This window comes from Sapajus apella, unplaced genomic scaffold, assembly GCF_009761245.1.
Source record: "Sapajus apella isolate SASKATOON/1434 unplaced genomic scaffold, GSC_monkey_1.0 scaffold1, whole genome shotgun sequence".
Taxonomy (NCBI): Eukaryota; Metazoa; Chordata; class Mammalia; order Primates; family Cebidae; genus Sapajus; species Sapajus apella.
Window position 1 is genome coordinate 72880294 of NW_022436941.1, and position 12977 is coordinate 72893270.

The 12977-nt window shown below is 34.3% G+C and overlaps 1 protein-coding gene across 4 annotated transcripts in view; it reads left to right on the forward strand.

Moving 5' to 3' along the window:
* Positions 1 to 12977, forward strand: part of ADAMTS6 (ADAM metallopeptidase with thrombospondin type 1 motif 6) — a 331044-nt gene that overhangs the window by 163553 nt on the left and 154514 nt on the right. The gene's annotated exons all lie outside the window — the stretch shown is intronic.

Here is a 12977-nt window from a genome sequence, read left to right on the forward strand (position 1 = left end):
TTCACTCTTCATACAGCTGTCAGCATCCCTTTTCTAGGCATAAAGTTTGTGCAGACATTGTTATGTAACTTGTATTTTCAGGTGCATTTGTATGTCATTGAAAAAAAAAAACTGTAAGAAGTACACGATACCATCCTCCTTTCTTTCTAGGAGGACCTGAAGTTTTTAATATTTGTTTTAAGTGAACCTGTGCCAAAGGAAAAACTATCTTATGCACCCTGCCCCCCACCCATGGCAATGAATACCCTTTTTAAATTTTAAACAACAGTCAATAGTAATATGAAAGCCTGCTCATGTGGAGGGAGAGAAGCTTGATAACACTTTTTAAAAAAATTTCAACGTTTATGTTCCTAAGATGAGAGATGACTTGCCTCAATTGGTTAATTTCTAAACGGATTCTGATGCTCTCATAAAGGTAAAAACTAAGCAAAAGAGCTTCCAATTTACTAACAGGAATTTTTTTAGCAGCAAAGCTCTTTTCTTCTAAAACAGAAACTGTTAACATTTAGCAAATGATTAATTATGTCTGCTACCAAAAAAATGAAAGAAAACTTTAAAAGGCTAGTCAAGCATTTTTAGCTAAACCAAGAAGCTTACTTGCAAGAGCTTCTGACATTTGTATAATTTAAGTTTTATAATCTGCTTTTTTGGTGGCGACATAGATGGGGGAAAAAGAACAAATAAAAATGAATCTTTATTATATACTTGCCTCAGAAATAATTCCTGAGGTAAATCTGTTGTTCAGCTTTTTTGTTGTTGTTGAAGTGGAGAGTAAAATTGGATCCGTCGGCTGCATTATTTTAAAATTGCAATCAAATTTTCCCAAACTGATATAGATTTTGGTGTAAATTTAAATGAACAGCAAGTTTCAAACCTGGCCTGATTCAGAAACAGGAAAGGTCAGTATTACACTCTTAATGAAGTTTTAAAAATATTGGTATTCTACTTTCCATTGTAATAAACAGCAGGTGAATAAAAGGAAAAAGCCCTCTTAACCAAGTAGTTTATCTTTAATTCACTTAAAAATCTGGCTAATTAATGACTGTCATAATCTTATGCAATCAAACTGAATTTAATAGGTTCTGTTAGATTCAGTTAAATTGGAAGGTTAGGAAAAGTAACATACAGTGAGTGAATACTGTGTATATGGAAAGCACTATTATCTCATGCAGTCACAAGTTAGTCAATGTCAATACACACAGTTCATGTTCCATTCTTGTATGTACGTGCTTAAATAGCTGAGGTGAGGATTTATCTTTAAGATTTAAGAGATTTAGAGGAGACAACCATCCAAACTACCTACATACTGTTTTTTTCAATATGTCAAATTATTATTTGGTCAGTTAGGGAAAATTTCTTTCATAGATGAAGATCCATTTACTTACTTTTAAGATCTTAGGGTTTAGCCTTCAGGAACTTAGCAGGTCAACTCTGGCACAATTCATCATTAAACTACTGTGATCTCTCTTCTTCCTGAACCAAAGCAGTAGCCATAGTAAATATATAAAATATGTTTTCAGATGAAGTATACTGATTTTTTGTGACTTGTATCCTTTAGGAGAGTGGATGTTAAGGGATGTGAAGATATTGGCAGATTCATTACAGTGAAGAATATTTGACCATAAATTACTGAGAGGAGCCCATACTAGGTTGTGTGAATATTTTCTCCCTTTCTTTAAATTGTTTAGAATATGGTTTTGTACCCAGTGTATACTTGTGTAGGGATATAATATCTATTTTAAATAGCTGTGAGATAATATTTTCTTTGGCTAAGCCTTAGTGACAACTTATATTTCTCTCCATTCTTTTGTGAAAATAAGAAATTAGTTTCTTTGTCAAATGAAAAGTTGAGGTTTATACTATATTTAAATGGCATGTCTAGGTTTAATATAGGCTGTAAGCCAAAAGCACCTAATGAAACCTTAGAGGAAAGAATGCTCTTTGAAAGATTTTAAAAATTAATTATGTAGTTGCCATGGATTTTATAAGTTGAAAAGTCTGTGATATCAAAGAAGGGTAGCCAGAATTCAGCCAGGCATGTAGTATATTGAGAAAGCTATCTAGTGTATCTAAACTGTACAAAAACAAATAATCTTAACAAGAGATCTTAAAAATACTCGTTTTTTGGTTATGAATGCATATTGAAGTATGTGAGACTGAAGTAACCATGTCCAGGATTTTCTTTTAAAAGAAAGGAAAAAAATAAAGAGAAAACAAGATAGCAACATCTTGAATTTTGTTGTCTTGATAATGTGTTTATGGCAGTTCATTATGCCACTGTTTCTACTATTGTATATGTCTGATTTTTTTCCACAAAATGAGTTCTAAGATAATACATTGTTTACATGTGGCTTAACTCATTTATTAATCATGACTAGTGAACTTTAATACTGAGAGAATTTTTTAAAGTATTACAGTTTGTAGCCAGGTGCTGTGGCTCATGCCTGTAATCCCAGCACTTTGAGAGACCAAGGTGGAGGATTGCTTGAGCCCAGGTATTGGAGACCGGCCTGGACAACATGGCCAAACCCTGTTTCTACAAAAAATACAAAAATTAGCCAGGTGTGGTGGCATGCACCTGTAGTCCCAGCTACTCGAGAGGCTGAGGTGGTAGCATACCTGAACCCAGAAGAGGAATGTATTGGCCTTGCTTTAGAAAGTAAATAATCAGTATTTTGTCTTAACCATAGGAATTCTCTCTGTAGATTGCTTAGGAGATGAGTTTTAATGTTAGTTTTATAAAATGAATTAGGAAATATTTTATTTTCTAGAGTAGTTTGCTTTCCCATAAGTACATTTTAAAACATCATTTAGATATAATTTACATACATTAAAAATGCACCCATTCTGTTTATGGTTCAATGAGTTTTGGCAAAGGTGTATAACCATGTCCCACCACCACAATTAAGCTATGAACATTTCCATTACCTGAAAAAGTCCCCCTTACAGTTAATTTCTGCCCTCATTCCCTGCTGCTGTCCCCAGACAACCGTGGGTCTCCTTTCCATCATTATATATTAGACTTGCTTTTCTATATTTTCATTTAAGTGGAATTACTCAGTGGGTACTCTTTTGTGTCTAGGTTCTTTCCCTGAGCATAAGGTTTTTGGACAGTCATCATGTTGTTGTGTGTATCAGCAGTTCCCTTTTTTTTCTGAATAGTATTCCATATCACATATCACTTTTTGGGTTGTTTTCAGTTTTGTGCTATTATGAATAGAACTGCTGTGCACATCTGTTCACAACTATTTGTACTGACATATGCTTTCATTTCTCTTGGGTGATAGTGTTGGTAGCATAGTGTTAGTTTAATGATGTTAGTGATGGTGAGCATCTTTTCATGTGCTTCATATATATCATTCAAATATCTTCTTTGCACTGTCCAAATCCTTTTCCCACTTTAAAATAATGGGTTGTTTTCTTCTTGTTGAGTTATATTATGGATAAAAGTCTTTATTATATTTCTGTGTATATATACATATACATTTATGTGTGTGTGTGTGTGTGTATATATATATATAGTATACATAAATATAAAGACATAGGACATATTTATTCATAATATATAACATAAAACATATATAGTTTTTATATATGTATATATGACTTAGTCTCTCCTCATCTATTGCTTCCTGTTTACTTTTTAAATTGTGTTTCCTTATGAAAAGCAGAAATTTAAAATTTTGATGAAGTCTAACTTAAAATTTTTCTTCTGTGGTTTGTGCTTTTCGTGTCCTAAGAAAGCTTTGCATATTTCAAGATTGTGAAGATATTTTCCTATAGAAGATTTATATTTCAGCCTTTATATTTATATCTATGATCCATTTCAAGTTATTTTTTTTTATAGTAGGAGATACAGGTTGAGGTTCATCTTTTTTCCATGTGAATATCCAATAACTTCAGCACAATTTGCTTTAAAAAGTTAGTTGGTTTGTAGTTTTCTTTGTCTAGTTTTGGTATCAGAATAAAGTTTGTCTTATACAATAGTTTAAGTCACAGCCAACATTATATTGAATGGGCTAAAGCTAGAAGCATTCCCCATGAAAACTGGCATAAGACAAAGGTGCCCCCTCTCACCACTTCTGTTCATCATAGTGTTGGAAGTTCTTGCCAGGGCGATTGGGCAAGAGAAAGAAATAAAGGGCATTTGAATAGGAAGAGAGGAAGTCAAACTATTCCTCTTTGCAGATGACATGATCCTATATCTAGAAAACCCCATTATCTCAGCCCAAAAGTTTCTTAAGCTAATAAACAACTTCAGCAAACTCTGAGGATACAAAATCAATGTGTAAAAATCACTAGTATTCCTATAGACTAACAACAGTTAAGCCAAGAGCCAAATCAGGAATGAACGTTCATTTACAATTGCCACAAAATAAATAAAATACCCAGGAATACAGCTAACTAGGGAGGTGAAAGATCTCTCCAAAAACAAACAAACAAACAAAAAACTACAAACCACTGCTCAAAGAAATCAGAGATGACACAGACAAATGAAAAACATTTCATGCTCATGGATAGGATGAATCAATAACATGAAAATGGCCATACTGCCCAAAGCAATTTACAGATTCAATGCTATTCTCATTAAGCTACCATTGATATTCTTCACAGAACTAGAAAAAACTGTTTTAAAATTTATATGGAACCAAAAAGGAGCCTGAATAAAGAGCCAAGGCAATCCTAAGTGAAAAGAACAAAGCCAAAGGCATCATGCTATTTGGCTTCAAACTATACTGCAGGGATACAGTAACCAAAACAGCATGGTACTGGTACAAGAACAGACACATAGACCAATGGAACAGAATAGAGAACTCAGAAATAAGGCTGCACATGTACAACTTTTGGATTTCAACAAACCTGATGAAAACAAGCAATGAGGAAAGGATTCCCTATTCAATAAATGCTGCTGGGAAAACTGACTAGCCATATATGTAGAAGATTGAAACTGGACCCCTTCTGTACACCATATACAAAAATTAACTCAAGATGGATTGAAGACTTAAATGTAAAACCCAAAACTATAAAAACTCTGAAAGACAACCTAGGCAATACAATTCAGGACACAGACGTGCAAAAATTTCATGAAGATGCCAAAAGCAATTGCAACAAAACCAAAAATTGACAAATGGGATCTAATTAAACCAAAGAACTCTGTACAGCAAAGAAACTACCAGCAGAGCAAACAGGCAATGTACAGAATGGGAGAAAAATTTTGCAGGCTATATATATGACAAAGGTCTAATATCCAGTATATGTAAGGAACTTAAACAAATTTACAAGAAAAATAAAAACATTAAAAAGTGGGCGAAGGACATGAACAGACACTTCAAACAAGATATACATGCAGCCAAAAATCCTATGAAAAAAAAGCTTATCATCACTGATGATTAGAGAATGCAAATCAAAACCACAATGAGATACATCTCAACTAGTCAGAATGACTTGTTAAAATGTCAAAAATAACAGATGCTGGCAAGACTGTGGAGAAAAAGGAATGCTTATACACTGTTGGTAAGGGTGTAAATTAGTTAAACCATTGTAGAAGACAGTGTGGCGATTCCTCAAAAATCTAAAGACAGAAATACCATTTGACCCAGCAATCCCATTACTAGGTATATACCCAAAGGAATGTAAATTATTCCATTACAAAGACAAATGCACTTTTATGTTCATATACAGCACTATTCACAATAGCAAAGACATGAAATTAACCTAAATGCCCATCAATAACAGACTGGATAAAGAAAATGTGGTACATGTACACCATAGAATACTATGCAGCTGTAAAAAAGAATGAGATTATGTCCTTTGCAGGGACATGGATAGACACGGAGATCATCCATGGGATGGGAGCTAAATTATGAGAACACATGGACATGTAGAGGGGAACAATAGCCACAGGGGCCTTTGGAGGTTTGAGGATGGGAAGACGGAGAGATTCAAGAAAAACAACTAATGGTTACAAGGCTTAATACCTGATATATTAGTCAGGGAAATAACCTATACAGCAGACCCCCTCATGATACAAATTTACCTGTGTAACAAACCAGCACTTGTACCCTTGAACTTAAAGTAAATGTAAAAATGAGAGAGAGAGAGAGAGAGAGAGAGAGAGAGAGAAATAAAATGGGTTAAGTTTTCAATTTTTTGGAAGAGTTTGTATATTTAATGTTATTTTTTCTTTAATTTTTTCTTATTTGTTAGAATTCATCAATGAAGTCATTGGAGCCTAGAATTTTTAATGTGGGAAGATTTCTAATTAAAATTTTAATTTCCTTATTAGATATAGGATAACATTTTTAAAATCTTTTGAGTTTTTCTTTGTAAGTATGTCTTTCAGGTATTATTCAATTTCAGATGAATTGTCAAATTTATTAACATTTGTCATGTGCTCTTATTGTTTTTAATGCCTGTAAATTATTATATTCCCTCATTTATTCTTGATATATATAATGTGTGTTTTCTCCCCGTTTTCTTGATCAGCCTAGCTGTAGGTTTACTGATTTTATTTATTTATTTACTTTTAAAATATCTTTTGGTGGCCAGGCATGGTGGCTCACGCCTATAATCCCTGCACTTTGGGAGGTCGAAGTGGGCAGATCACCTGAGGTTGGGAGTTCAAGACCAGCCTGACCAACATGGAGAAACCCTGTCTCTACTAAAAATACAAAATTAGTCAGACATGGTGGCACATGCCTGTAATCCTAGCTACTTGGGAGGCTGAGGCAGGAGAATCTCTTGAACCCAGGAGGCGGAGGATGTGGTAGCCAAGATCTCACCATTGCACTCCAGCCTGGGCAACAACAGCAAAACTCCGTCTCAAAAACAAAACAAAACAAAACAAAAACCTTTTGGTTTCATTGATATTCTGTATTGTTTGCTTGCTTCCTTCCTTCCTTCCTTCCTTCCTTCCTTCCTTCCTTCCTTCCTTCCTTCTTTCCTTCCTTCCTTCCTTCCGCCCTTCCTTCTTCCTCCCTCCTCTTTTTGTTTTTGAGACAGGGTCTTGCTCTGTCACCCTGGCTGGAGTGCAGTGGCACAATCTCAGCTCACTATATCCTCATGCCACCACACCTGGCTAAATTTTGTATTCTTGTATTTTGCATATATTGGTAGATACAGAGTTTCACCATTTTGCCCAGATTGGTCTCCAACGCCTAAGCTCAAGCAGTCCTTCCACGTCAGCCTCTCAAAGTGCTGGGATTACAAGCCCAAGCCACCACACTGTTTCATTGTCTACTCCCTATAATTTCCTTCCTAGTAATTACTTTGGGTTTAATTTGTCCTTTATTTAAAACCTTTTTAAGACAGAAGTTTGAATCATTGATTTTGGACTTCTCTTCTTTCATAAAATTAGCACTATAGCTATAAATTTATTTGTAGGCCCTCCATTAGCAGCATTTCACACATTTTTTTATACTGTATTTTTATTTTCATTCAGTTAAAAATTTTTGTGTGTGATTTCTTCTTGGATTATGATTAGATAACATATCTGATTTTAATCTTCCTAATATCAAAATGTGCCTCATGGTCTATCATATGCTCTACCTTGTGTCTCACATTCTTATTTTTAATTTTTGTGCTTACGTAGTAGGTATATATATTTATGGTGTATATGAGATGTTTTAATATCAGGCATGCAATTTGTAGTAATCACATCATGGAGAATACGGTATCCAGCCCGTCAAGCATTTATCCTTTGTATTACGAACAATCCAATTATATTATTTTAGTTATTTTTAAATGCACAATTAAATTATTATTGATTATAGCCACTATGCTATCAGATAGTAGGTTTTGTTCATTCTATTTTTTTGGTGCCCATTAACCATCCCTACTTCCTACCATCATTCCCCGACCCTCCCCAACTACCTTCCCAGCCTCTGGCAACCATCATTCTACTCTCTATGTCCATAAGTTCAACTGTTTTCATTTTTAGCTCCCACAAATAAGTGAAAACATGCAAAGAGAGAAAACATGTCTCTCAGTACCTGGCTTATTTCACTTAACATAATGATCTTGAGTTCCATCCATGTTGTTGCAAATGACAGGATCTCATTCTTTCTTATCACTGAACAGTACTCCATTATGTATATGTACCAGATTTTCTTTCTTTATTCTTCTGTTGATGGACACTTATGTTGCTTCCAAACTGGCTATTGTGGATGGTACTGCAATAAACATGGGAGTGCAGATATCTCTCTGATAACATGATTTCCTTTCTTTAGAGTATATACCTAGCAGAGGGATTGCTGGATCATATGATTGTATTAATTTGCATTCCCATCAACAGTGTATGAGGATTCCCTTTTCTCCACATCTTTGCCAGCATTTGTTATTGTCTGTCTTTTGGATATAAGCCATTTTAACTGGGGTGAGATGATACCTCATTGTAGTTTCAATTTGCATTTCCTTGATGATCAGATATTAAACACCTTTTTGTATGACTGTTTGCCATTTGCGTATCTTTTTTTTTTTTTTTAGACAGAGTCTCACTCTGTCATCAGGCTGGAGTGCAGTGGCGCCATCTGGGCTCACTGCAACCTCTGCCTCCTGGGTTCAAGCAATTCTCCGGCCTCAGCCTCCAAGTAACTGGGACTACAGGCATGTGCCACCATGCCCAACTAATTTTTGTATTTTTAGTAGAGTCGGGGTTTCACCATGTTGGCCAGGATGGTCTCGATCTCTTGACCTCATGAGATCAAGAGGCTGCCTCAGCCTCCCAAAGTGCTGGAATTACAGGCATGAGCCACAAGCCACCATGCCTGACCTTGTATATCTTCTTTTGAGAAATATCTATTCAAATATTTTGCATATTTTTGGATCCAATTATTAGATTTCTTTTCCTGTAGAGTTGTTTGGGCTCTTTATGTATTCTGGTTATTAATTCTTTGTCAGATGTATAGTTTGAACATATTTTCTCCCATTCTGTGGATTGTCTCTTCACGTTGTTGATTGTTTCCTTTGCTGTGCAGAAGCTTTTTAACTTGATATGATCCCATTCGTGCATTTTTGCTTTGGTTGCCTAGCTCATGGGTATTACTTGATAAATTTTTGCCCAGACCACTGTCTTAGAGACTTTCATTAATGTTTTCTTGTAGTAATTTCATGGTTTGAGGTCTTAGGTTTAAGTGTTTAATACATTTTGATTTGATTTTTGTATATGGTGAGAGATAGGATGTATCTTGCATCCTTGAAAAGTATATCTGCTCTTGTTTAGCCTCGTGTTCTAGTATTGTCAATTAGATCCTTTTTGTTGATAATGTTGTTCAAGTGTTTGACATTATACCTTTTCTTTATAGTTAATCAATCAATTACTAAGGAACAAGTGTTGACAACCCCAAATGCATATCTAGATTTGTCTACTATTCTTTTGTATTATTCTGTCAGTTTTTGCCATAGAGCAAAAACTATGTTTGAATTTTTAAAATTAAGTGCATTCACATTTAAAATTATTATATCAGCCAGGCGCAGTGGCTCACACCTGTAATCCCAGAACTTTAGGAGGCCAAGATGGGCGAATCACATGAGGTCAGCAGTTCAAGACCAGCCTGGCCAACATGGTGAAACCCCATCTCTACTAAAAACTACAAAAATTAGCTGGGCATAGTGGTACATGCTTTTGTAGTCCCAGCTACCTGGGAGGCTGAGGCTGGAGAATGACTTGAACCTGGAAGGTGGAGATCGCAATGAGCTAAGATTGTGCCATTGCACTCCAGCCTGGGCAACAGAGCAAGACTTCGTCTCATAAAAAACTTAAAAAAAGGATTATTATGTCTTCTTGATGAGTCAACCCCTTTATCATTATAAAAAGGAACACTTATTCTGAAATCTTCTTTGTCTTGGCCCCAGCATTTACTTTATTGTTTGCATGTTACAACTTTTTGTAATTCTTCTGTTTTGAACTTTCTTACATCTTTATATTTAAAGAGAATTTCTTTTAGGCAGCTTATAGTTGTTTAGTCATTTTTTAAATGCAGTCTGAGAGTTTTCATCTTTCAATTGCATTATTTCTTTCACTTATATATGATGTAATTCCTTATGTAACTAGGTTTTGGTTGATAATGTTGCTGTTTGTTTTCTAGCTTTTTTCATTTGTTTTGGTTCCATTTTCTCTTTCAGCTAATTGAATATTTTAAAAATATTTCATTTTAGAATGTATATTCTGCAGTTTTTAGATGGAGTAGTCTATAAATGTTATTTGGATTAAGTTAATTGATAGTGCTGTTCAGGTCAACTAACTGTATATCCTTACTGACTACTCAGATTGATTTATCAATTGCTGAAAAGGGGTGTCAGTGTTTCTAACTATAATACTGTAGTGGATTTGTGTATTTCTCTTTGCAGGCCTATAAGTTTTTGACTCACTTTTTTAAATACTTGGTTGTTAGGTGCATACACACTAAAGATTTTTTTTTTCTTCTTAGAGAATTGATGCTTTTATCATTATGTAATGTTATTCTTATCCATAAGAATTTTCCTTTATCTGAAGTGTACTGTGTCTAACATTAACATAGCTACCCCAGCTTTCTTTAGATTAGTGTTAGATTGGTATATCTTTTCCATCCCTTAATTTTAAACTAGCTGAGTCTTTATATTATGTGGATCTATGGTATTCAACATATAGTTGGGTCTTATATTTTTAATCACTCTGATAATCTTGGGCTTTTTAAATTAGTATATTTAAAACTTTCATATTTAAAGTGATCATTGAGATAATTGAATTAATATCTGTCATGTGTCTAACTTTTCTATTTATTGTATTTTGTTTCTTTTTCTCATTTCTGCCTTTTTTTGTTTTAACTGATAATTTTATGATTCTATTTTATCTCCTCTCTTAGCATATAAATTATATTTCTTTTAAAACATTTTAGTTGTTGCTCTTGAGTTTGTAATATAACAATTTCATGTATAAAATATATTTAATGTATGCATATACATATAGTTGTAATTAATCTACCTTCAAATAACACTATATTGCTTCATGTATAATGCAGGCATATTTATTTATTTATTTATTTATTTTATTGCAGTTTAGGTTTTGGGGTACATGTGAAGAACATGCAAGGTACACATGTGGCAGTGTGATTTGCTGCCTTCCTTCCCATCACTTATATCTGGCATTTCTCCCCATGCTATGTCTCCCCAACTCCCCATCCCCCGCTGTCCCTCCCCTATTTCCCCCCAACAGACCCCAGTGTGTAGTGCTCCCCTCCCTGTGTCCATGTGTTCTCATTGTTCAATGCCCGCCTATGAGTGAGAACATGCGGTGTTTGATTTTCTGCTCTTGTGTCAGTTTGCTGAGAATGATGGTTTCCAGGTTCATCCATGTCCCTACAAAGGACATGAACTCATCATTTTTTATGGCTGCATAATATTCCATGGTGTCTATGTGCCACATTTTCCCTGTCCAGTCTATCATTGATGGGCATTTGGGTTGGTTCCAGGTCTTTGCTATTGTAAACAGTGCAATGCAGGCATATTTGAAAGAATGTATTTCCAATTCTTAATTTTTGTTCCTTATGACATTGCTGTCCTTCATTTTATTTATCCATTTACTATAATAACTAATACGTTTTTACTATTATTATTTTAAATAGTTATCTTTTATATCAATTAAGAAAAATAGATTTTATTTTAGCCTTATTCTTTTAAAAATTTTTAGTTTGTATAGGTATATAATAGTTGTATGCATTTATGGGGTACGTGTAATATTTTGATACAAGGTTACAAGGTGTATGATGAAATCTGGGTCATTGGATATTCTTTTTTTATGTCCTTCCTTTCTTTATATAGACCTAGGTTCCTGACCTATGACATTTTCCTTTTTTCTGAAGAGCTTTAAAAACATAATTATTGCAGTGCAGGTCTGCCGATAATGAAATCTCTTACTTTAGGTTTGTCTTAGAAACTCTCTTTCTCTTTAATCTTTGAAAGATAATTTCAATGGGTACAGAATTTGCATGGTTTCTAATAGAAGTAGCTGTAATTTCTATCCTTATTTCTCCATGAGTAAGGTATAATTTTTCTCTGTATTCATTCAAGATTTTCTCTCTGTCTTTTGTTTTCTGAAGTTTGAATGTGATATGCATACCTGAAGATTTTTTGGTATTTACCTATTTGGTATTTCTGAACTTCCTGTATCTGTAGTTGGGTATCTGTCATTGATGTCGAAAAATTCTTAGCCATTATTATTTCAAATCCTTTTCTACTCTCTTCTCTTTTTCCTTCTCCTTCTGATATATCAATTACATGGAAGTCACACCTTCAGATTTTGTCTCAGAATTCCTGGATGGTCTATTCTGGGGTATGCATGTGTGTGTGTGTGTGTGTGTGTGTGTGTGTGTGTGTGTGTGTATGTGTGTGTGTGTGTGTATGTGATTCTTTTTTTCTCTCCGTATTTCAATTTGGGAAGTTTCAATTGACCCTATTGTCAAGTTCACCGATTCTTTCCTTAGGATGTCCATCCTTAGCATGTTCAGGCATTCTTCATTTTCAGATATCTAGCATTAAAATGCTTTTTGGTTAGAGTTTTTGTCACTCTGCATACGTTATCTGTCTCCTCTTGCATGTCATCTACTTTTTCCTTTAAAGCTGTTAACATATTAGTCATGGTTATTTTAAATTTCCTGTCTGTTTATTCCAAAATCTGTGTCATATGTAATTTGGTTCTGATGGTTATCTTTTTTGCCCATGTTTCAGTATGCCTTATTTTTTTTTACTGAAAGCCAGACATGATGTATTGTTTAATGGGAACTGAGGTAAATAGCGTTTTAATGTGTGATAGTAGGTATTCTGTAAATAATTGCTAATGAATGATGCATGTTTGCATTGTAAAGTCTAAATGTAAAATGAAACTTGTGGCTCCTTTAAGTCTTTATACTCTTTGGAAAAAGCAAATGGACTCAGTTTTTTCTGGTATGGAAACATTTTCAGTTAATGTAGCATGACTGAAGCATTTTACTCTGTCAGTTGAT